The sequence below is a fragment of the Diadema antillarum genome, unplaced genomic scaffold (genome assembly GCF_040938485.1).
Source record: "Diadema antillarum isolate AM-2024a unplaced genomic scaffold, OU_Dant_1.0 scf00000181, whole genome shotgun sequence".
Taxonomy (NCBI): Eukaryota; Metazoa; Echinodermata; class Echinoidea; order Diadematoida; family Diadematidae; genus Diadema; species Diadema antillarum.
In genome coordinates, this window is record NW_027271070.1 from 2,617,090 (window position 1) to 2,639,715 (window position 22,626).

Here is a 22,626-nt window from a genome sequence, read left to right on the forward strand (position 1 = left end):
GGCAGCAGATTCAATCAATGTTTACCTGAGGGTAAATAATATTTATACAAGTGATGTGTTATAAAAGTGATGTGTTATACAATGCATTATAACGTTATTTCCTTACATGATTAGGGAGAATTTTTACTCAGCACAAAGAAAATGTAGTATATACAGGTCTCTTTTAAAACGGACCTTAGTCCTTCACTCCCATAGCAATCGCCATCTCCAGGAATAAATTGCCTGAACTTTTGGTATCTGATTTTTGCTCTTAAATTGCTCATTTTGCAGTATAATGTAAGTGCCACTAATATGCCAGTGCTTATCTCAATGAAAATATTAATGAAAATACACATTAGGTATTGCTACCAACATGATTTAATGCACTGAATTACCTGCAGAACACAATACAGAGGTTAATCTTTCCTACTGAAGAACACAAAGGACTGGCACAGCCTTCCAGAAGAAGTAGTGGCTGCTTCAACCCTTGATATACATTATGTCAAGGGTCAGCAACTGACCAACCACTGCATCACTAGGCATTTTTTCCCCTTAAGAAGGAACTCTCCAAGTCTATTGATTGTAGGAAATTTTGGCATCTTTGGAAAGGCAAGACAAGATAATGCACATGCTTACCAGCTACAGTTACAGTTAAAGTGATTTTAAAACATTACCTGTTACTTGATCAGACTCTGTATGAGGGGATTTAATTTGCTTTCTCACAAGATAAATCAGTCCTACTTCCCTGCCTGTCTGATGATGCATGACTGAGCGCGAGTAATTTTAAGTAAATTTAGTCGATCATTGTCATGCCAACGGACATAGTCGTGGTCGTGTGTACATGCATTTATACCACTGTGCGGTGGCAGTATGGCAATACAAAAACACCTACGTCTAGACCTATCTATAGAGGCACAGTCAATACCTAGAACATAATACCTATTAGGGCCTAGAAACTCTAGACTAGAGTCCAGATCTACGTCTAATGTTAACAGTACTATCACATAATCAGGCCTCACCTTACAGTAGCTGTTGTTGTTGCTGTTATTATTATTATTTGAATGTATTTGTCATTTATCATTCCCCTACCGCTATTACGGGGCCTAAGCCCTGAGAATATTTATGCCAAATCTTTACTTATGAATTACTTCAATTCCAAAATTTTCCCTGCATCATTTTCATTTTATCAGAAATAATTGAAAGAAATATTGTATGATACCAAATATATCTAACCAGTAACGGTAGAATGTCTAGTCTACTAAAGCCTTATCATTATAGATAGGTTGACCATGGTAACTTTTCTTTTAATATGAATAGAAGGTCTAGATCTAGACCGGTATACAGTCGACCGTACAGAGATATGTGGTCCATTTATGGGAAGCCCTTCCCATCTATGGACCCCATACATTAGTAGGTGTGGGACTAGTAGGACAGTAGGAGTGCTCCTATCAATGGACCTAGTAGTTCTAGATCTACTCTAGACTTCAAGTCTTCAGTATCATGTTGGCAGAATACCATAGCAAATCAGACATAGATAGGCGTATATGGGACTGTGATATTGATTGACTGCTTTCTTTCGCTGGCGAGTCTGCGTCTATGGCAAAATACGTGGAAAATTACAATCTGCAATGTAGTCTCTGACAGAGAGCGACTGCTGTCATGCGTCGAAACAAATTTATGCAAAATCTCGAGATAACCAAACGAGTAACTTACCACTTCACGTTAGCCCGATTTTATCACCAACGGTCTCTAACTCGGTATTTTCCTCACTAGTGTTTTTGTGAGCATAATCACGTTTATTGTACAAACGTTGTCTTTTCCAGACCTCTTCAATCAGCTCTACGATCGACGTGTTGTACCTTCGCGAGACTCTTTTCAAGCTAAAGTTTACCACCTACATTATAACGTCACAAATTATGCTCTATTATGATTGGTAAACAGCAACCTCGCCTCAGCGGAGCGATTCGAGAAAACCGCTTGCGGTTGCCGCTCTGAAAAGTCGCCGATGCCGCTCTGAAAAGTCGCCGATACCGCTCCAGTGTGAACGGTTGTACATGAACAACACGCGAGGGATTTTTGCGGCACACCGCTGCCACTGCCGCTGCCGCAAAACCGCTCCAGTGTGAACGGCCCTTAAAGGTATTAAAGTTGTTCTTGCGAATTAAACAGCGTTCGTACGAAATTCGTAAGAAGACCGTAAGAATCTGTGTCCGATCTACGAATCTGTACGAATTCCAGAATTCGTACGAACAGTAAAGGCGGTGTCACACCTGTCCGGGCAAGCTACACGGGCTTGTGGCGAGGAGGTAGTTTAAAGCACGTAGAAGATTTTCCGCGGGCGGACAAGAATGTTTGCAATTCTCGCACTAGTTTCTTACTTACTAGACGCGTGCTACTTAGCTTCTACTTGCGTGCGTTCCGTATGACTCGCGTGAGAGCTTTGAAACCGATCCATTTTCTGTTACGAGCGACTTACGGGGATTGCGAAGTACCTGCTTTGGAGTTGCATGTGAGGTGCTACCGGTAAGGGTTTCCTACTTGTGTTCTGCGCGTACCTCTACGGGCAACTCCCGTGACTCTTCCGGAACAAGTTTTGAGCATGCTCAAGGCCTTGTCATACCGTATCTGGGGAAGTTTTGCGGCTTGACTTGCGGGGAAACAAATTTGCTACCCGGAGCTCTCCGCAGTTGGCCCGAACTTGACAGTACCTAGCACTTATCTCGTCCTTAGTTGCCCGAAGGTGCGCACGCTAGTCCAATTTTCCCGCAGCAAAGTTTTGAGCATGACCAAAATTATTTCCGGATGAGTCGCGAGGATTGCCCGAAGAGTTCCACGCAAAACACCGGTAGGAGGGCCGTAGCCGCCGCAATTCACAGGCATTTGACCCACTTGAAGTAGGTAAGTTGCCCGCTGATCTATGCCTATGTGAAGGGAGTGCGTGCCATTTGTGGGCTCATTCTCTTCTTTGTCCTCTGTCCTCTGTGGCGTCGAAGACTACCTGGTCCCTTTCGGACAGGACTTCATCCGCCGAATGGACTTCAACAGCAATTTGATGCATTTGCTTTGAATCTTCCGGGCTTTGTGGCTGTCCATCCACTGGACGTTCTCTGCCCTTGTGCACTTTCCGTCTACGGGGCATCTTCACTTCTTGAAAGCTAGTTGACAAATGATTGTTTGCCCATCCACTCGAACCAGCCTATTGTTCAGGCTAGCTCTCACCTCGCAGGCGACTAGTACGCAGAGAACACGCAGTTGTAGCGCAGGTACTTCGCAGAGCCCGTATGTCGCCCGTAACTGACATAAAAGAAGCTATCACGAAGCTATCACGTGACACCCACGCGCCTAACATGCAGTTCAACGGAATACACGCAAGAAGGACTTAGGTATCACGCGTTTATCATGTAATACCCACGTCAAACTCGCCCTAAACCTTGTCCGGCCGCAGAAATTATTCTGCGTGCTGAAAAATCCCCATACGCAATAAGCCCGCTTAGCTGGTGTGACAGAACCTTTTTTGGCAGCAGGTAAATAGAGCCAGCGTGCGCACCACCGGGTAACTACTTTTGAGATACATGCTAGGTACTGTCATGTGTGGGTCATCTGCGGGGACCTCCGGATAGCAAAAATGTTCTTCGGAAGTCGCACGCAAGGCTGGACGGTGTGACACGGCCTTAACATTCGCATCGTTCGCACAAAGCTTTGTGACCGTAGCTTTATTCTTTCGTCAGACTTACGGCCATCTTACGAAAGACGGAAGAGCCGTGGTCACAACTCGCCGTACTTGCAAGTGCATGCTGTCTACTTGCAAAAACGTGAACAAAACTTTGGGATCCGTACGTAGTAAGTACCGCCTCAGTACGGATTTTGAAGCACGCAGACACGCCGTAGCACGTTTATGTCACGAGGAACTTTCACTGCGTTCGGGCTACGGATTTACCCTAAGTACGGGCAGCGTACGTGCCCTCTACAGTAAACGTGCGTACAACGCACTGACTCCATGCGTCTTCCTGCCGTCACTTGCTCGACGGACAGCGCACGTAGCATTTGCGTGTTGAGCACGTGATAAGTGCGTAGTCCGTGCTTATTCGGCACTTCGTGAGTTCAACTCTTCAACAGGGCACGCAGATCGTACTGAATAAGCACCTGCTCCGCGCTTACAACGCAAGTTGTGCGCACTGATTTCTGCAAGGCACGCAAGCCCAGCCGACGGACGAGTGTCATTAATTTTCCTCTCCAAAATGTTGGCAATTAGGTATTCGTACTGTTCTCCTTCACCTAGGGGGCAGAAATTACCTAAAAGGATTGTTGCCTTGAAAAAAAAAAATCGCATACACAGAAAGATGATTGTTATATTACATGAAAAAGCTTTCAAAACTCTGTCGAATTGTCATCACGAACCAAAATCCACCTTTCTGCCCGGCAGGCGATGAGTAACGATTATGGTTATTAAAAATATGTTATAATAAACCTTATATTATATTTTGCAGAACATAAGAGACAGTCAAAAACTGCTTGAAGAAGAGAAATCCTGAATTTTGAGTGGTCAATGCATGAAGTGACCAGCTTTTTGGAGTTCTGAAAAATTGTTACATTCAAGAGTTGCACAAGCTTGGTTAAAAGGCATTGGTCATCATTGTTTTTGTAGAGCAGGGATAAATTCAGTACAATTTCAGTTAAGCTAAAATAGAATGTGTACATTTTGAAATTAAGCAAGGAAGAAATTACTATGATGGCAGTATTACCTTGAATAAATTGCAAACGTGACGCCTTCAGACTCAGAGAAAATGAAAAAAACAACAACAACATAGGCCTACATTCATCGTTCCAGCAATATGCTATTAATCTTGCTCAAAATGATTATGCTGGATGGCTGAAATGAACCACTGCCTAACTCTGAAACTGCGTGTAAAGATGGCGGACTTCATAACAATCATAATGCATCTGAAATAACAAACGTATATTCTCAGCTCATCTCCAGTGCCAATGTGTTAGGCTATTTAAACCAAAATAATGTTTTACAATATCATTGTGTACACGATAATAGGTTTATACGTGTACCTGGGCCCCATTTCATAAGATAAGTTTGGATGGCTACTCTTGCTGGAATGACAACTTCCAATATGGCAACAGCCAATCAGGAAGCTGGATTCTTGTCGTTACTATGACAATTGCAATTCCAGCAAGAGTTGCTATCATATCGACTTTTTATGAACATAGGGCCCAAATGTATTAACCCTTTCTCTGTCAGTGAGTCATATATTCACACATTTCACATATAAACCACTGGACATGAAATAAATATGGTACACAGAAGGTTAAAATGCCATGTACACGTACGGAGAAGACGTATGGTCATATAAGCCTACCCCCAACATCTGACGGAAAAAAAAAAACATCGCACTTGCACGCACTTACAACATGCGAGAGAGTAGTGATACTGTTCGTGAGTAGCACGTGTAATTACAGTCTCCGCAAGATAACGTGGCAATCGCACGGAGATTGTATTTATTTATTTCAGTTTTATTTCCACAGGGTAGTCTCATCAAGACCAGCAGGTCCTGCTCTTCCAGAGAGCCCTGTACGTTGTAAGCACGTACAACTCACTTACCACGTGCACAATGTACGATGCACGTAACCCCTCACGGCCAGGCGTGGCGTGCGGGCCACGTACTTACACCCTGCGCAACCGTGCGAGTGTCGTGCGTAGACGTACTTCCTCCCTGCTTAGTCCATTGGCCAAGAGCCGAAAATGGGTTGTTAGTATCACCCGAGGTGGCAAAACCTTTTTGGTGTCATTTTGTTTGTCATACATAGATACGCTTATCAAGCTATGAAAGCATTTCCAAATGAGTAGCTTAGTCGTAATAAATGAATTTTTAATCAATTTGGTCTCGTTTTTATGTCCCTATACTTCTGAATCGAAACTAACCGCTATACAAATACGAGCACTGCCTTCTGTTTGTCCCACAGGTGTTCTGTTGTAAACGCGGTGCGCTTAATAGTCTTTATTCAAGGCAGCGAAGGGAATATCCAAAGGGCTATGATGTCCACAGCTGTCACGCGGTGCGCCTAGTCTTTATCTATAACAATGTACCGTTATCATATCTAAAGTTCCTAATAAAAGGAATTATCTATACTGTTTTTATACCACCCTCTCAACAAATACATCAGTTAAAAAAAAAAAAAAAGAATCACTCTGTTCATTTACAACATTATTATTTATAATGTATTGTAGTGTACCGATACATTGTTTTTGCATAATCTTTTATTGTTGGATGGGAATAAAGCGACATTGGCGTGGTATTAGCGTTTTCAACGTAGCGTTTTCACCGGAAAATGATAAATAATTGAAAAATACGCTAAAATTCACGAGAAATTGCTTTGTTGTTGTTGTTGTTTTTAGATAAAGGGATATACACTGTATTATAAGCTTTGGATATCTCCTTCGCCGTCTTGAATATTAGACTAAGCGCTGTGGACGTCATAACCCTTGGATTTCCCTTAGCTGCCTTGAATAAAGACTAAGCGCACCGCGTTTACAACAGAACACCTGTGAACATACAGAAGACAGTGCTCTTATTTGTATAGCGGTTGGTCTCGATTCAGAGGTACAAGGATATAACAACGAGGCCAAATTGGTTTAAAATTCATTTACTATGACTAAGCTACTCATTTGGAAATGCTATCATAGTTTGATAAGCATATCTATGCCCGACAAACAAAATGACACCAAAAAGGTATTGCGACCTCAGATGGTACCAATATCTGGCCTGACCCATGGACTAGCTCTAGTCACTCCCTCCCCACGTTTTCAGAAAAAAAAAAAAAAAAAAAAAAAAAAACGTGAATGCCGTGGCCTCCGCCAAAAACGTACGGACGAAAAGCACGCACGGCTAGTTGTGACCAGGGCTTTATAGCAGTATATTTTGATGTCGATTATCATTGAACAATTTACCTATAAAATAGTATTATCAAAATAAACTTCATGTTTTGATATTTACACTGAAAATCATGAACGCAACCAAGCAAGAGCGAGCGGAGTGAGCGAGGGAGAGATGGGAGTGGGTTCCCACGATGAGAACGTGTTTTTTTTTTCATTTTAATGTTGTAAATGTTGCAATTTGATGCAGGTTTTTGCGTGTTTTATCGGCTTGTAGCAGTCTCACTTGTTTAAGGTAGCAGTACATTTGGATGTAAATTGTTAATAAACAATTTGCCTATAGAATGGTATCATTTAAATAAAATTCCTATATCAATTCTTACACTGAGATGTCATGAACGCGACCGAGCAGGGCATGGTGCAATATGATGCAAGTTTTTGCCTGTTTTATCGACTTGAGACAGTCCCCCTTGTTTATGGTAGCAGTATTTTTGATGTAGATTGTTAATGAACAATTTGCCTATAGAATGGTATCATTTAGATTTAAACTTCTTGTATTAGTTCTTACAGTGTTGTCATGAACGCGACCGAGCCAAGCAAGCGGAGCGAACGAGGGTTTAGGGTGTGGGAGGGGGCCGTTTCCTTCTCACAGTGAAAACTTTTGCATTTTGATGATGTAAATGGCTGAATATTATGAACGCTGTCTGTTGAGCAATCAAAAAGAAAAAAAAAACGTGCACACGAGGGTGTACATAAGGGGCATTTCTCTTCCCAAACGAAGATGATTTTTTTTTTTATTTTAAGACTTGAAAATCAGCGATCTGGTGCAAACGTTTGGTGCGAAACAAGTGTATTTTTTTTTTGCAGCCCCCTCCCAAAAATTCACAATCAATTCAAACAAAATGCGATGTAAAGCGGTTTGTGCTGCAACATTTACCATTTTGTGGAATATTTTCCTGTCAATGTATTTTACAGCTGGATATTTTTTTCTAGTTGGTTGATCTAAATGTCCACTCCTTTGTTATTTCGTTTTCTTAGTATAGGTGTATACCGTTTAATGTTTTGTGTAAATGAAAACAAGGCTGATTTGACATTTTTGAGATTAATGAAGAAGGATATCATGCACACTTTATCTGAAATTTGTTTATTTTTCACAAATACACATGCAAATGCAATTAAAGATCCTGAATAGTTCAGGGGTGAGGGAGGGCAACTGACGGGGTAATATCCTAGCAACTCTCCTTTTCCATCTCTCATGTCTTTCCTTGTCCATTATATGGACAACCAACACAATTAATTGGTCTAAAGGTGGACTTGGGCCTTCTTTGCCTAGTGTCGGTCTCGTGAGCCTTTTAAGAGTAGTGCCGGGATTGTTGAATTTGTTTGCGTAGTGTCGGATCGTGACATTTTTGTGCGTAGTGTCGAACTCATTAGTGGGGTGGCTTAGTGACAAATATACTGATAATCGTGACACGCCGGACAAAAGTGTCATTTTTTCCTCAGACACTTGTATATATATGAGGATTAAAGTTAGGGGGTGCTCCAAGAAATCCGCCAACAGAAAAAATGAGAAAATACCCTTAATTTGTACATAACAATAATGTCTGAATTCAAAGACTATACACAGGGCATTCGCCAGGTTTCTGTACAATGCAATGCAATGTACATGGTTGCTAGTCTTAAAATTCACACCCTCAATACGACATATTATGTGCATGTTTACAATAATACACCGTTTTTACTGGTTTTCCTATAGTAACAGGTGGTTTAGTCTGTGTTGCAGACCTGAGGGAGGTGTGTTGGAACAGTCCAGTTTTCTTAAGCACCTTTTCATTAAATGATTTTATATTATTTCTGGTAAAGGATTTGTTTAGTACTGTTTACCTCCTGTAGAGAAATGGCGAAGAGTGAAGTGTGACTCTGGCTCAGATACTTTAAATCTTGGGCAATGACTGAATCAGGTGTAGGACGTATGTCACAGCTCATTTTTTCTCCTAGTACCACTAGTTTACCAGTAGAAGAGCTGCATATTCCATTGAGAACTGAAGGTTTTGGGTATTGCCCTACATAATTCCAAACAAATTTAACCCGTTTCCTCCAAGATTGTGTGAATTCCATATTAGCGCAGGGATTACCCGGTTCCCGCAAGCAATTTTTATAGTCCGCACTTCCCCTCTCTATATGTTTCTTATTTCTTATGGGGGTTATTCAAATGTTCAAAAAGGGTAAAAGTTTGTTTTCACAGATGAAGATGAATTTAGACAATTTGAATATTTTTAAATATATATTTATATTTGTAATTTCACTCATAAAGACTTAAAGCGGTTTGAATGTTTTTGGTCTGATAGCTATGTATAGACATGTTATTCAAAAGTAAAAGCAATGTTTTATTGGTTCACATTATCCAAAGGGGGTGGGATGTAGTTGACTTGTGAACAAAGTCTATGAGGAAGTTTACAAAGTTGATAAAAATAAAACAAAATCGGCATAGAGCAGAATCTGAATCACAATACATGTATAATATGACAAAATTCCCGACCCCAAAGGTGGTTGATTCTATGATGCTTTATGTCAAAGTACATTCCACCCAAAATACATGTGATTGATAGGAGGAAAAAGTATGGTACATTAAAAACATCAATAGTTCAACTAACCCCTAATAGTCCAGCAGCATATGATTGTTAAGTTTTATCGCCTTGTCAATTGAAGATGATGTTACATAATGACAATTATCAAAGTCAGCTAGATCTACTAGTATATCAAGAAACCAAAAAGAAGGGGTGGGATGGGATGGGGAGAGAAGAATGAAGTAAGTTATCGGTATCCGTAGTTTTGGTTTTCAGTATATTCATTTTAATTTCCTTAATTCCCGTTAGGTCACCATGGATTGGAGAGTTTGTGTACTAGTACTCTGCCAGGAACAAACACAAGAAAAACTTAAAGGTCCTATGTATACTTTTGGGAGAGTGACTTGAAAAAAAAAATTCAGGATATCACATTTCATGCATAATATGTGTAGGTCTGGGGGCATTTCATGAAGCATTTTGTCCGACAAGTTGCCAGACAAATTTGCTCTCTGTCAATCAGATGCAAGGATTTCTGTAGCTTGTAACAGTTTGTCAGAAAAATATTTGACCAAACTGCTTCATGAAATGCCCCCCCCCCCTGTTTTATCACAAGACATCCTCCCAGTTTTTGCAATCAAAGCAAACACATAAGGAGATATCAATATTTTTCTCATTAATGTATAAATTTCGGACGGTTTAGTCTGGAAACATTTTATTATGAAAATATTGTTCACATTTTGTGTTATTAACAATACTGAACATTGATGTATAAATACAGATTCATTTTTTTTTAAACAGAGGTTCTTTCTAGATCCGTAACTCACACTTAAGAATAATATCATTTTCAAGCACTAATTCTGTTTTTTTTTTGCCTTTAATTGTCCACAAAAAGGAGGACTCAATGCATAAAAGGTGTATGCCTTATTTTTGGACAAATGTTGAGGAGATCAGGAAAATTATACATATTGATGTAGATTTTGGACCTGAAGGAGCAGTTGAAGCATTTTTACGAAACAATGTCTTGTGGCATCGTTCTTATCATCAAAAATTGATGCTGACAAACTCAAATGAAAATTTGAGGGGGGAAGAAAAGACGAACATAATGACATGAGACAGCTTGATAAAGATTAAACGCAAAAATAGACAGTGCAGCCTCTTTTCTCAGTTCATACTTATCCAGAGTGTGTACTTTCTTTCCAGTACCGGTATTATTATTCAGATAGGTTAGGGGAATCCATTTGAATTGAGTGATACATCATTTTATAACTTAGAGTCTGCTCTTTCAGAAGCTGTCCTTCAAGGATAAGTCCACCTTCATGCGCACGTGGATTGAGTGAATACATACAACAATATTAGTAGGACACATCACAGAAAGCTTGGAAAAAAAATCATACAGTACGTTCAAAAGTTATGATTTTTTAAAATGTCTGCACAGTCGCGGCTGGATGAAAAGACTACCACAGTGTATGATGTCACATGCGCACATTGTAAGGAAAATAAAAAGAGAATTTCACAAAACCACACTTTTTGAGTAAAGTTCACATTTCTTTGACTTGCTACTGACGTATGTTAAGGGTAATAATTATTCCCCCTGCCTTCTGAAAGAGAAGTCGAGTATCCTTTTGTAAGTGAAAACATGTTGAATTTTCTTTATTCATCCTTTATATCGTCGTGCACATGTGACGTTACAAGGTACAGTAGTCTTCTCATCCAGCCTCGACTGAGCAGAAACTTCAAATATTCATAACTTTAGAACGGATTGTCCAATTTTCCTCAAAACTCTCACTGATGTGTTAGACTATTGTTGCTGCATTCACTCAACCCACATGCTATGAAGGTGAAAAATCTTTGTCTGGCGACTTTTTGTTGATCAATTATACCAACCCTGATGGAAATCTCTTCAAATTCATGGACGTTCTAAAGTCTCCTTTAAGTTTAACCAAAATCTATATATGTAGTTGCCATGGCAACGTACCACTTAACGCTAATCAAAAGTATTTCAAACCTCTATACATCCCGTCGATCAGTTGTACCTATTCAAATGGAATCTCTTCCAAACTGAAAAATAGCCTCCTGTAACTAACTTCAACTAAAAATCCTAGTTTTGGGTTGCCATGGCAACGTACAAATCAACAATTATATTTGACCCCTGCTTTATACTCTTGGTACCTTCTATATAACGTTCATATCAAATTTTGTGAAAACTGAATCTTCCTACCTGGAGAAATAAACAAAAACATGATTTTTAGAAAAAAGTTCATTGACCTTTGACCTTTGACCTTTGGAAAATTCACTTCAAATTCAATCAAAATATTTCACTTGTTCTCAATATTCTTCCTGCCAAGTTTTATCCAGATTGGATATTCCTGACGTGAGAAATAGCCAAAAAAAAAAACCTATTTCACAAATGTGATGCGCTCCGTCGGAATGAGTCAAAAGTCGCAAAAAAAATGAAATCGTAGTTATGCCTATATCTGAATTCTACAGACTCTAAGCTTTACACTGATATGCAATACAACTCATTTCGACATCCCTATAGATCATAAAAACGAATATTAACCACGTTTATGATGTCAGTCCATTTTCTAAATAACCGAGAAAATCGCTCTCAAAGTTCAGGCTATGTTCAAGCTCACAACCTGTTTCTTTCACGGGACGAAACAATACAACAGTCCTGCTTAGCGACGGCGTTTACGCTCCATCGCACGCACTACCGTATAAGGCGATAGCTTCGGTATGTGAGATAATTAACCAATCGCAGGACAGGTCTGTCTTTAACGATTCTGACCAATACGGCAGCCCGAATGTAAACTTCGGCGCGTTTGTGTCCGTGCCGCTGCCGTCGCATGAATGAGTCGGTACGCGTTGTGTGTCGGCTGCGTTGTGGTTTGCAGCAAGTTTTTAATTCACAAACAATAGGAAACAATAGAAAAAAAAAGGCACGCAATGCGTCTTACGAGAAGCGTTTTTTAGCGAGGGCGTTCATCGCTTCCATTCTCCTCCCATGTTGTTGTCAATGGAACCTAAAGAGGATGCGTTTAGCAAGTACCAATATCTAAATAGAACCTGAGAACCTATTGTCATAGGCGGGCACGCAATGCGTCTTACGAGAAGCGTCTTTTAGCGAGGGCGTTATCGCTTCCATTCTCCTCCAATGTTGTTGTCAATGGAAACTAAAGAGGATGCGTTTAGCAAGTACCAATACCTAAATCGAACCTAAGAACCTATTGTAGGCGGGGGTTCAAAAGACAGCATCGGTAGAAAAAGTCAATGAATTAACGATAGTCGTCTTTTTGAGATCGTGTTCTTTGCGTGTACTAAAAACCCTCAAATTACGCACATGGTTGTAATGTTGCAGAGCATCAAAGACTGCTTTCGCATCTGTTCTGCTGCATCTGTATACAGCCGTAACATTCTGAATTCCCGCCATATTAGGCACATTTCCTTTATAGGCGTTGCGTGCCCAGTAATTATCGCTTATCACGCTTGCCAATGCTGGACATATTATACGTATCTGAAGCAAAGGTTGATGTAGGCTTGACAGCTTCACGTTGGGTTTACAGTGATTGTATCATAAATATACTTCTTATTCTCTGTCACTTTTGTAATACCATAGCATATAAAAAAAACATTAACTTGTAGTTTAAGCAGATTTGTTTTTTACATCACATTTGCAGTTACAATCTTTCTGCATTTGAGAAGTGGAGTATAGATGATAATACCGACAAATATTCAGAATTAATACTTAGGCCTTCTTCACTTCGTTTTGTATTCACAAACCTTATTAGAAAAAAATGATTGCTTGATTACTTTCGGGTAAAGGAACAACCGGAAAGGAACCGCACTTAATTTTCTTGTTAACGAACCTAAGCTAATAGCGAACCATATTACATTGTGTGATTAACGAATCCTTCAGAATAATCAATTGTATTACCCCCCCCCCCCCCCCTCCCCCAAGGAAAAAAAAAGCATTTCAATGTCATGCGTTGTCAATAGTGATAAAAGGCCCGATCTCAGTACTCCTGTGCTTATTTTTAAGGATGTGCCTCTCTTAATGATTGCGATTGATGTTTAACTATTTCTTTCACGCAAGCTTGAACAAGAAGAAGCTAAATTTCAGGCAAGGAGACGAGTTTTCTTCCACGAGATATAATCATTAAGACATATTCCCGAAAGTTGTGTGATTGCTTATGTGCAAAAGAATTGTGTCCATTACACGAATCAGGCACTATACAAAACGGTTGAAATCTACTGAAAGTCGAACTTCGTTTTTGTTTTTTGTTTGTTTTTTTCATTTCCATTTCAAGCGGAGAGAGACTAGAAATTAGTTTGTCTATACTGGCAGGAGACATTACATTTTTCCAGTACATGCTCCGCATTTAAACAGTCGCCATATTTTCGTGGTCAGAATCAGATAATGGACACAGTCATGATATATTACAAAAATGAAAATACAAAACAACGAACACGCCATATGTACGAACATTATGAACTTCAATGAATTAAACTTACTTGTGATATTCTGCATTAAACAACAAGCGCGCCGATATAATTTGATAGAAGTAATAGAACACACAGCGATATCATGCATGGCAGGTCAAATCAAGTTCAATTGGTGAGAAAGCTAAATGAAGTTAAAAAGTTGACTTCCTTCCGTTTCTCTTTCAATTCATGAAAACAGATTACATTGCATACAAGAGGATTGTCTCTGTTGCGAACGATCGCCATATATAGCACTGTTAGTCTTCTGCGCAAATCCGAATCCCTAGATACTTTAATTTTTGCTTGATAATATGATAACCCTGCTTATAACTTTATAAAGGACTCGCAAATTCAAAGTTTCAAAAAGTGTATACTAAAACATTATATTGTACACGGTGTATTTCAAAAAAGATTTTGAATGCGTTGTGTGTTACATGTTAATAGCATCAACCTGCCTTTCATTTTCCGTACGTAAAGCGCACAGAAACGTAACCAAACGTTACCAAATACAGTGAAATGCATCGTACGGCTTGGTACTATCATTAGAAGCATATCCCATTCTTTTTTTACTTTTATTTGCTTGAAGCAGTCGTCAAACCATGTGTCATTTTCGTAGCGACATCACTTAGGAATTAGAATGTATGAAGGTAATCGTTACTCATTTATTTTGCGCTACTATTATAGCATTTACATTTTCCAACTTTTATTGACATGCATTATTATGTTACTGTATGGTTACGATTACGAATGTTGGTCATGAATTCAAAAGACTGGTTTATCAATCGAACTATAAAGGTATATAGCTGTTTTGAAAGTAGTTCGATACAAGTTCAAAACGCAATCGAAGTCATCGTCATATGGGGAACTGATAGCTCTATAAAACTTGTTTAGGCTAGTAAAGATTGCCGTATGCAATCTTTGTAGAAAGTTTTGACTTAGGCCATCATTTGAGTATTTTGAGAAATTACATAAAGAATTATTTGTTTTTGATTATGTCAAGACTCAGTTTGAACTATGAGAATAAAAAGGCGCGGTTACCCAAACAATGTCGTAGTACGATTAGACATGATGAGTAAAGTGAATTCATGACTTGACTAATCCTTACTGAATTGATGATCTCTTCTGTAAACCATCAGTTATGTCTTGCAGATGATACCTCTGTAATCGTAGTCAAAATTCTTTTGAGCAATGAGACGAAAACCAACAAACAAAATGCCGTGTATCATCGCTCGAGATTCCAACATTTGGCGTCACCTGACCAACAATAAGTGACAAATCAAATGGAATATTATGTTGTGGGATAGCAGACTGTGTTACGATTTTTAAATGTTCGAGCAATTGTTTTTTTAAAAAAAGAGTAAATGAGGCAAAGTTCAAGAAATTAGAAAAAAGCACGTAAATGCAGAAGATCATGTTTGATAATCAAAGTAAGAGATTACAATCGGCCGTTCGGATGTATATGATTGCCTTATTTACATGTCTGATTTCTGTAAATTATGTTATATTTAGATTTAAGTTCCCTTCCCTCCTTGATAAAAGTTGTATTGGGTTTTCGCTATAGGCATTTATTAGGAAACGCTGTAAAAACGACAACAAATGCCTACTATACATCAAGAGATGACCTATACATACATGAAACAAAAATTCTGTACGTTCTGATATAATGCAACTGTTTGTTTGTTTGTTTGTTTGTTTGTTTTGAATTACCATGGTCTTTGTCGGGGGAAAAATGAAGAAAAGTAGTAGAGTGTATCACTCTCAAATCCGGATGATTACGATAAGTGTGTATCCCCGCCCTTTCTATACAGGCAAGCTTGGTAACCTTTTATAAAAGCCTGCATGTGTCACGCAGAAGAACTGATTCCATGATCACTTTTAACCTTTCATAAAATTCACGTTTTAAGATAGTAACGATAGCTTGTAGGAGATAGAGTAAGTTAGCGTCCCTGACCGTGGTTCTGAACACAAAAGGGGACTGAAAAATTCTTTAACAAATTAGCAGACATAATGCCGATCCTCTAACATTGTTGCTCCATTCCGTCACTGATTCTGCTATCAATGGCGAAGAAAGAATACTGGTTGCGTGATTATCCACCCCTTGATAGCAGGAAGTTTACCTTTCATTGTTTAAGGCTTCGTTGATGCGGGGTTTACTCGGATACAAAGCGTGAACAGTGTCGTCCAAGTTCTTTCATTCGAAATTCCTCAGAATACGAAATTCAATGGGCAATTAGCGCTGCTACTTCGCAAAGCTGTTAGCCAAATTCTTTGCAGACTTGACCTCTCACATGTCAGCTACACGCAATACACGACAAACAGCTATCATTACAAAAATTCTGATAAAAAGCAAAACAAAATGAAGAAGCACACTTTTGAGTAGCGACACAGCTTGCTGTCCCTTTCTCAAATAGGTCCTATGTATACTTCTAAAAAATACACATATGACAAGAGTCAAAATATCCTCCTAAGACCAGGCGTCCACTAGGGCGCGGACAAGACGCGGACAAGCCCCGAAATTTGGTATTCCGCACTCCTTCGGGAACCTGTCCGCACGTTCCTGAACGTGTCCGCTCACTGTCCTAAACATGTCCGGGCGTTTCCGCACCTTCGGCAGAGAGAAAAATTTCCGCGTCCAAATTTTGATCGAGACCAAAATTTGGACGCGGAAATGCACTTCCTGACACCTTCGGCGACTTGTCCTGACGATGTCCTGAGGATATCCCGCTTGTCCGGAACCCTTCCGCTTCTTCCGCACACGCTCCGGAAAGAATCCCGCGGTGTGGGGAAGCTTCCCGAATGAAAGCGGAAGACACCAGGAATGTTTTAGGACAGCGCGGAGCCGATGCGGATCTATATATGCAAGTGTCCGGAACCGATGCGGAAATTTTGTGATCCAGACACGAAAATTTCGTCACTTTCCGCGAGCGTCATGCCAATAAAACCCAAAATGAGCAAGAAGGGAGGCGAGGCCCCCATGCAAATATCCCCATCACAGGCACACCTTTCGTCTAGTGATGAAGAACAGGTAAATCTAAGGAATTTCAGGTCCCAGAAGGCAAAGAAGAAGGTAGTAGAGACTGTGCCAAAAGCAACCAGAAAGAAGTGAAATCAGCCCCCTAACTTCCTAGTAAGTTTGTTTTGATTTGATCTTTTCAGAAATTATTTTTCATCTGAGTGACTTTCCTGGTTCCTATCACTTACTATAGTACATTTTCCTTTATGTTGTTTTCGTATTTTATTTGCAAACAAACTAGGTTGTCCCATGTGACAGCATAGCTGAAAAATCACAAAAGTAGGTGGAAGGACACTCAGAAAAAAAAACATAGAATTTTTGGCTAAATGTTAATGTATTATATAAACATGAAAAAGTTGTCATTCATACGTAAATGATTTCTAATGGTACAACATATTAGAACAAAAGACAAATTCATCACACTAAAAAGCATGAATTCAATTGCAAAGATATACCTGTGGTCTCATTACAATGTAATATCTTTAAAGCCCAAAATAACAATGAAAGCTAAAGATGATAGAGGAAAATGAAGAATTTTCTGTCACTTCAAAATTCAAGTGAAATGAGAGAAAAAGCAATAAATCATGAACTCGAAAAAGTGTTGAATTTCTGTCTTTCTTTTGTTTTGTTTTTTGCTGAGTGTATATCTTTAAGTACACATTATAAGCATCACAAATCATTTCAGAAATATTCTTTACCTGAATGATTTTCGAAGTTGTTATTACCTAATATTTTTCTTCTTCTCTTTTTGTTTTAGTTGCAAATAAACTCGATTGTCCAATTTGACAGCCCAGCTGAACCCCCCCCCCCAAAAAAAAAGTAAATTAAAGTAGGTTACAAATATTTCCCCATTTTTACACTTCATTGACAATAGGCGAGTAAGCTCTAAGCATGAAAAAAAAAATTCTCGGACTTGAAAATGTTCAAAAGTGATCAAAATAAGAGAGGGTTAGAGATGCACAAGGGTAAAAATCAGAGAAAGAAAAACAAATTTAATGATTGGGATCATTTTGGCATGCTCTACAGAAGTATCAGACAAAACATGTATATACTACACGATGGATAAAGCACAGGTCTAAAAAAAAATACATATTTATAAGAAACAAAACTGCAACAAAGTTCATGCTTCTTGTGAAGAAATAAACCGTTGGTGAATACAGCATGAACTTTGTTGCAGTTTTGTTACTTATCTTTTTATCTTGCCCACACGTGGACTACCTTATTAACATGATTATACATATATATATATATATATATATATATATATATATACATTTACATTTTTATGTATATTATATATATATATATATATATATATATATATGGTTCAAAAAGTTTGCGAATATCATCAATGTGACTGTAGGCAGAGAAAAAATTGTTCTCCCAGATGAGACAAATCAAAAAAAAAAAAAAATGAGTCGTCAGCCGACATGCAGACAATCCTATTCTTCGACTTTTGGTGGTCACATTCATCAAATAATATTGACCAATCATATTAATATAATATCAGCCGCTACTGCGGATCGAAGCACAACAAGGAGCATCAATGACGGCTAGCAGTCAAATGAGGAAAAGTCAAAGTCAGCGCCAAATCTATACCTTTCCATTTTCCTGGTATTGTCCGCAGTTTGTCCGCATGCCTAACTTGTGTTGTCCGGAAGGCATCCTGACTGTCCGCGTTCATTCCTGGTGTAATCCTAGATGTTTCCGCGCTGCCCGGCTACGATTAACATATTCCGAGGTATTTCGCGCTCTTCCGGAGTGATTCCTAGGAATGTCCGCAGTCAGTCCGCGGACAGTCCTAGGAATGTCCCAGGACAAGCTGATTCACAAAGTTATTCCGCGTCTGTCGCGGACAGGATGCCGAAATAACAAAATTTGCTTCCGCAACCCTTCCGGGGCTTGTCCACGCCCAAGTGGACGTCCGCCCTAAGGGAACACGAGCTATTTGGGCATTAATAATGTTTGTCTTCCGATTTCTCTCCATGCCGTCACGGCCCAAACCATCATAAGAAATAGGGCAATAAGTTTTATTAACCAGGGAAATAATAGTACGCATTACATACATTTGGCGAATTATCACACGCATTGTCGACTTTATAAAAACGAGAATGATTGACAACTTAGGCCTTACTACATCTCCAGAGGTGAACTTTAAACAGCAAGTCACATACCAGGGAAAGAAAGTTATGATTATTTGAATGAATTAATTAATGAGGCCAATTAATGACCGTTGTAAAAGTACACACACGCATAAAGAGGTTTCAAGTTCGATATGTGATCATTGTATTAGCTCATAGATAAAGTATCATACATTTTGCGTGATCGTTCGTTGGAATTATTTTTTTTTTTCAGCGCTTCACATCAGTCACCACTTCATGAAATGGAGTGCATGTATCAAACGAAACTCGCTGGTCATGCAATCGATAGCCTTGGTCACCTCACTATTATTGCGTAATTCTAAAGCCCTCGCCGCTTGGCCGCCGACGCCGCAGCGCGCACCATGCTTTGTTTTGTCTTTAATGGGGTCAAGAGCAATGCCTCATTAGCATACACCCTAGCAACGGAGGCGGAGTCTCGATCGGGCAAGAACAAAAGGTGCGAAACGCAACGCAAAGGCGAGCGTGCGAAAAAAATGTAACCGAAAAAAAGAAAAACTGTGATTTGGGACACTTGTACCCATTTTTACACGCTGAAATTTTCTGTACAAACAGATAAAACATCAAGGAATCAAAATCCGTCATAAAAAATTTCGACCCGAGCAGTGCTTCTCCTTCATTTTCGGCTCATTACGGGAAAACTCCCCGTGCGACTTATGACTCATTTTGTCGGAGCGCCACAAAAATAAAGGTCATTGACCTTTGACCTCTGACCTCCTTCCCAGCATCAATTTTTTTGGAGCACCCTATTTTTTGAGAAGGTACATCATGAAGTACCTTTGGTGAAAAAATCACGCTTTTGTCCGCCGTGTCACGATAATTTCACTAAGCTACCCCACTACATGGGCTGTGCAAATCGTGGGTATTTTTTTTTTCACTTGATGTCGAAATCGTGGGCATTTTTGCTTAGTGCCCAACTCGTGGGCTGTACAACTAGTGGGCTGTATGACTTGTGGGCTGTTTGACTCTTGGGTATCGGTCTCGTGATGTGCACCCATTTTACGTGGTAGCGGGAAAACTACCCTACAGCAAATGAACTCTTCCAGTCTCCCTCCAAACCAATCAACTTCCCTAAGGCTCCCACATCAGAAAATCGAGTAAAGTTGCAATTTCATTATAAAAGAATTCCTAATCTTTTTCGTCATTTCAGCGAGTTCATTGGTGATCGTGACGCATGCACGTACCTGCGTATTGAATCTCTAACGTTTCCCATGCAAACCATTCTTTGCTTTGAATTGTCTGGAATGGAATGATTTACTGTTGTCGGGATCTTCAACATACAGCGGCTCCGTTTGAGCTTACATCATCCACCTTTGCTTGTTATTCTTCAGCACTCGGAAATCATATTCATCATTTATGATGATGATCTAAATAATAGCCATTACCTTATTGTCTTGTTCCTTGTTTTCTTGCATCTCCTCTTCTATACTATCCACACATACCGACGTAATCCATCAAAAACTGTGCACCATATCTGTGACTTTAACTCTAATAAATTCTAAATTTCCCCATCCTCTTTCAATTTACTTTCCCCCATTGGGTTCTTATCCTTTGATTTTGACTCTTCACACTCTGGAGATTATTTTTCCGAACATTCACAACAGTGTACATCTGATTGTTTTATGTTAATCCCAAAAATGCAAAATAGTATTTGTGGAGAAGGTGGCTACCCCCTCCCACACCCTCCATTTCAACCTGACAACTTCCTAAGTAGGACTACACATTGGATGTCGCTCACGCTGGACACGAACCACAGTTTCGTCTTTCAGTTGTCTGTGATTATCTCTTTTGTGACTCTTTTTGATAAAAAAAAAACAATTCGCCAAAGAGGTGCGCCATTCAGGTCTCAAATTTGCAAAATCTTCCTTGTGTGAGAGGGGGATCCTCCTCTTCCAGACCCCCACCCCCACACTCCTTCGCACAGTTATTCCAACTCAAGTCTTCCTCCCCAATCGTGAAACGGATCGACGCCCCTGCCCTTCTCACAGAATGAACGGGAAAGGTGATTTCCAGCGGTTTTTCTACATTATTTTTTTTTGTAGAGTATACCCTGAAATCAGGTATGATTTAAAATCCTTTGCACACTCTTCATTTTCACCTCTAATGACTTTTGAAGGATGATGGTATTGAGTTGGTACTGAAAGTAGGCATCATGGGTAGAATGTGTTAATAGATCATGCTCAACTTCAGCTTAATCCGATAATCTCCCCATTGTTGTTGCTCCGGTGGTTTACGATCTGTTTTTTTTTTTCTTGTCACCCCTTCATCGCACGGCCACCACTGTTCGGTATTAAAAGATTAAGCGCTTGAATATACCCTGTCCTTCAAAGCCTGTTTCTCGGTTCACACTTTACAGAGTGTGTGCTTTCTTCAAAACATTCAGATGTGTTAGTTGAGTCAATCTGAATTTAGTTATATATCATTTTAAAGCTTACAGCCTGCTCTTTCAGCATATTTAGCAGCTGCCCTTAACTAAAAATCTATATTGGACAATTGTTTTTGTTTGTTTGTTTGTTTGTTTGTTTTTTTTTTGCTTTTGTAATGCAGGGGCTCATATAGCAACAAGTTTGAGTTATTTTATTCACTATGGAATTATGTTCAAAAACAAGACCCTAGAATTATTATTTACAAATATCATAATTATAACACTTGAACTTCAGCTGCATAGAATACCTTTACAAATGAAGATATTGCATAAAGGTCTTACATTGCAATTTGAATCACTTGCGCCGAGGATTTTGAAGAAATCCATGTGAAATTGTGAGTGGTTTATCGTGAGTTTCTTCAACACACGGCTTGAACAGATACTCTCCGCCAATTCATGCGATGTAGTTCTTCCACAGGTCATGTCTTGAATGGACAGTGATCGCTGATGGGAATGAATAGAAATTGTTGCAAAATAAAAATTGGTTATGATGCAAACATTTTTGCAAAAGATGACATACAGCTGCTTTGGAGTTGAAACAATGAATAGTTAAATGGAAGACGTAACACACTGAATAAATTTCGATATTCACACTTCACAAGACTTGCTACTTAATATTAGAAACAGCTTCATTAACTTGCGAACGGTATGCAGAATAAAACGAATGAACGTCATTTTGAAAGTGTTTGAAATATTGTCATCATGACACGAAAAATATTTATATTTTTTTTTCAATGATGCTGCACTTGATACATAGCAGTCACGCCTATTTGCAAAATTTTGCGTATCTATTTGTGTTGTGTTGGGGCAGATTTTATCTATTCAATTCAACTCGATTCAAATTAGATTGTACTTCCAAAGGCACATTTTTGTTGATATAAGTTGAAGGAAAAAAAAGTTCAATGTATCACAACAATATATGGACCTAATGTTCCAAATGATTGTGTCGTTAGAAAAGAGAGGCCCACGTGAAAGACAAGTTTGTAAAAGTATAGGTCACTCAAAGATAGAACTTGTAATGCAGACAAAAGGGCAAAAACACTATACAGGCTCAAAGCGCTCACTGTTAACAAGGAGAAAGGACAAAAAAAACAAGAGAAATGGGAAGGGAGGTTAGAGTA

General features: G+C 39.2%; 1 long non-coding RNA gene across 1 annotated transcript in view; it reads right to left on the reverse strand.

Annotated features, from left to right (window-relative positions):
* LOC139723122 (uncharacterized) overlaps positions 1 to 21,832 on the reverse strand; it is a 39,043-nt gene extending 17,211 nt beyond the window's left edge. Inside the window, exon 1 of the long non-coding RNA XR_011710328.1 lies at positions 21,788 to 21,832. This is a non-coding gene — a long non-coding RNA (uncharacterized lncRNA). The remainder of the gene's footprint in view (positions 1 to 21,787) is intronic.
* Positions 21,833 to 22,626: the final 794 nt, after the last annotated feature.